Source organism: Lithobates pipiens, unplaced genomic scaffold, assembly GCF_037356315.1.
Source record: "Lithobates pipiens isolate NorthernLeopardFrog02 unplaced genomic scaffold, aLitPip1_a1.2 Scaffold_30, whole genome shotgun sequence".
Taxonomy (NCBI): Eukaryota; Metazoa; Chordata; class Amphibia; order Anura; family Ranidae; genus Lithobates; species Lithobates pipiens.
The window spans coordinates 170,935,769-170,939,239 of NW_027507791.1; the positions used below are offsets into that span (position 1 = coordinate 170,935,769).

A 3,471-nucleotide genomic window follows, 5' to 3' on the forward strand; every position below is an offset into this window, starting at 1 on the left:
AGTCCGAGCACTCTGAAAGCACCCAATCTCGTCTGATCTTGGAGGCTAAGAAGAGTCAGGCCTGGTTAGTACCTGGATGGGAGACCACCTGGGAATACCAGTTATTGTAGGCTTCTTTTTATGTTGTTGGCCTTGATTCGTTTTGTTTTTTTTTCGCTTGTTTCCCAAGGTGACCATCTTGGCATTTGTCAAGAGGGTTGAGAGTGCCCAAAGAGATTGCCTATGGGCACATAAGCCTGAAAGCGCCCGATCTCCTCTGATCTCAGAGGCTAAACAGGGTCGGGCCTTGCTAGTACCTGGATTGGAGACCACCTGGGAATACTAGGTGCTGAAGGCTTATTTTTATGTTGTTGGCGTTGACTTGTTTTTTTTTTTTTGTTTGTTTACCAAGGTGACCATCTTGGTGTTTGTCAAGAGGGTTGAGAGTGCTTGAAGAGCTCGCCTATGGCCACATAACCCTGAAAGCACCAGATCTCGTCTGATCTCAGAGACTAAACAGGGTCGGGCCTTGTTAATACCTGGATGGGAGACCACCTGGGAATACTAGGTGCTGTAGACTTCTTCTCATGTTGTTGGCGTTGACTTGATTTTTTTGTTTGTTTCCCAAGGTGACCATATTGGCGTTAGTCAAGGTTGAGAGTGCCTGAAGAAATCTCCTACGGCCACACCACCCTAAAAGAGCCCAATCTCATCTGATCTCAGAGGCTAAGCAGGGTTGGGACCAGTTTAGTACCTGGATGGGAGACCGCCTGGGATTTCCAGATGCCGTAGGCTTCTTTTTATGTTGTGGCCGTTGACCTATTTTTTTCCGCTTGTTTCCAAGGTGACCATCTTGGTGTTTGTCAAGAGAGTTGAGAGTGCCTGAAGATATCGGCTACGGCCACATCGCCCTGAATCTGTTCCATCTCGTCTGATCTTGGAGGCTAAGCAGGGTCAGGCCTGGTTAATGCCTGGATGGGAAACCGCCTGGGAATACCAGGTGTCGTAGGCTTCTTTTTTTTTTCAAATATAATTTTTTCTCCAAATAGGGGAAGACGGTCCCCCGAGTACATAATGCAACAGAGAAATACAGAGCAAAAAGCAGCTGAACAATACTTGATACAGGTATATTCGCAACTGTGAGTCTGCCTTCCATCAATCACAATGATTCGAGGCACGGATAAAGTACTGTACCAAGATCCAGGGTCACACAAACCCCCAGGTCCCTCCGGCATAATCCATCCAGAGGGGGGTGTGGGGCCGTCATTCCCAATTTTCCACTCTTTCCAAAAGAGAGAGGGGGTGGAGGGGGTGAGAGATAGGGGAGGAAGGCAGAAAAGAGAAGGGTTGAAAGATCAGAAAAGGAGAAGAGGGGACGAGACACGATGGCAGCCACTGTCCAAGGGGCCAGTCAAGGAAAGCTCAGAGCACTAAGGCGATAGCAGGCGACATCCTTCCAGTGAGAATATAAAGGTATTCCAGATGTCTCAGGTTTGTTTAAAAAATTCTTGTATACCTTGTGATGTGAGGATCAAGTCCTCCATTTTTTTAATGTCCTCTATTTTCTTAAGCCAGTGAGTAATGAAAGGGGGGGAACATTTTTTCCAATAGAGAGGGATGCAGGATTTCGCCGCATTTATCACATGACGTAAAATAGATATTTTTGTACTTCTTAATGGGAATCTGTGAATGGTGCAAGAGAAAGAATGCAGCCTCCTCCTGGATGGAGAAGTCTGTGAATTTTTGTGTTATGCATCGGATCTCTGTCCAGAAGTCCACCAAGCTGAGGCAGGACCAAAAAATGTGCAGCAACGTGCCCTCTTCTTCTCCACACCTCCAGCATATGTTCGAGGAAGAGGAGAAACATTTCTGCAGCTTTGATGGTGTCAAATACCACCTGGTGAGAAGTTTAAAATTCGTCTCCTGTATCTTCGTGCACAGCGACATTTTGAGAGCCAAAGTGATAATGCGTTGTCTCTGTGCTGGGGAAAATTAGCAATTAAGGTCCTTTTCCCAGTTGGACAGACAGGTTAAGTGTGGGTAATCTGTTTGAGAGAGAATGTGGGCCAAAGGGCCTTCGCTCCTGCATAGAGTCTCAAACTCCGTCTGAGGGCGGGCGAACGTTTGAGGATTGGGGATGGAATGGAGAAAATGATGTCGTTGCGCCGCTCTCCAAAAAGGCAGTTGGAAAAGCCCTGTCGGATCTGTTAGGATTGAGAAAGAAGGCCATTTTCCATCAATGACGAATTTAGACGCATTGTCTAGGTTGGAATTTCTAAGTGGGTCCCCAGTTCAAAGGTTGGATGGCCACGTATAGGGAATAGGGGGGAAGTCAAAGACGTGAGTGTGTTTCGGGTAGCGATCAGGTGACTGACTTTCAACTAAGCCCCTATAGTGGGATGTGACATAAATTCTGTGGGTAAATACTTATAGCACTACATGGCGCTTCTTAGCGGAATTCGGGAGTGAGCTTAGAAAGTTTGTTTCGATTCCAGTCCAATACACGGCCCAGATGGGAGGCCAGGTAGTAGCGTCGCAAGTTAGGGAGAACCAACCCTCCCTGTTGTTTAGACAATGTCAGCTGTGACCGCTTAAGTCTGGGATTTTTGTGGGCCCAGTTAAATTGAGTGAGCAAGGATTGAGCTTGCTTAAAAAACAGGACTGGAATCTGGATCGGGAGAGCTTGGAAAAGATAAGTAAATTTAGGGAGTATGTTCATTTTAATGAGATTGCATCTGCTGAACCAGGAATGGAGGCCAGAATGCCACCCGTGAAGCAAACTGCGGATCTTAGTGACAAGGGGTGGGGGGAAGTTCAACATAAACGTACGCGCGATGTCCGGTGGAATGTAAGTACGTGAGTATATCTTACTTATCCATGCCAGCATCCGTTCACTCAGACCTATATGGCAAAGGACCGAGAACATTAATGTCCATTTGACCCGATCAAAAGCCTTCTCGACATCAGTACTCATGAAAAGACAAGGGGTCCCAGATGACTTTGCTTTACGGATCAGGGTAAGCACCTTAGTGGTGTTGTCCTTATCTTCCCTGGTGGGAATAAAACCTAACTGGTCAATATGTATAAGGGACTACAAGTGATGTGCCAATCACGTGGCGAGGAGTTAGAGAATAGTTTTAGGACCGAATTTTGGAGGGAAATGGGTCTGTAGCTCCCACATAGGCCCGGGTCTTTGCCCTCCTTAGGTATCAACGAGATGTGGGCTCTAAGGGTATCCTCAGGAAAATCCCCATTTGAGCTCAGAGTATTAAATAAATTCACCAAGCGCGGGCCGAGAATAGGGAGGAAGGTCTTAAAGTATTGTGCGGTATATCCGTCAGGGCCCGGAGCCTTACCCACCTTCGGAGGTCCCACGGCCGTCTGGACTTCTTCCAGTGTGATCGGGTCCTCCAAGTACTCCCGTGATTCCGATGAGAGGGTTGGTAGACCAGAACCGGTTAAATATCTGTCTATATTGTCCTGTCCAGACCC

The 3,471-nt window shown here is 47.2% G+C and overlaps 2 pseudogenes; both read left to right on the forward strand.

The window, feature by feature from the left end:
- Positions 1 to 440: 440 nt before the first annotated feature.
- LOC143948966 (5S ribosomal RNA) lies at positions 441 to 559 on the forward strand (annotated as a pseudogene).
- A 95-nt stretch (positions 560 to 654) lies between these two features.
- Positions 655 to 774, forward strand: LOC143949765 (5S ribosomal RNA; annotated as a pseudogene).
- The last annotated feature ends 2,697 nt before the right edge of the window (positions 775 to 3,471 follow it).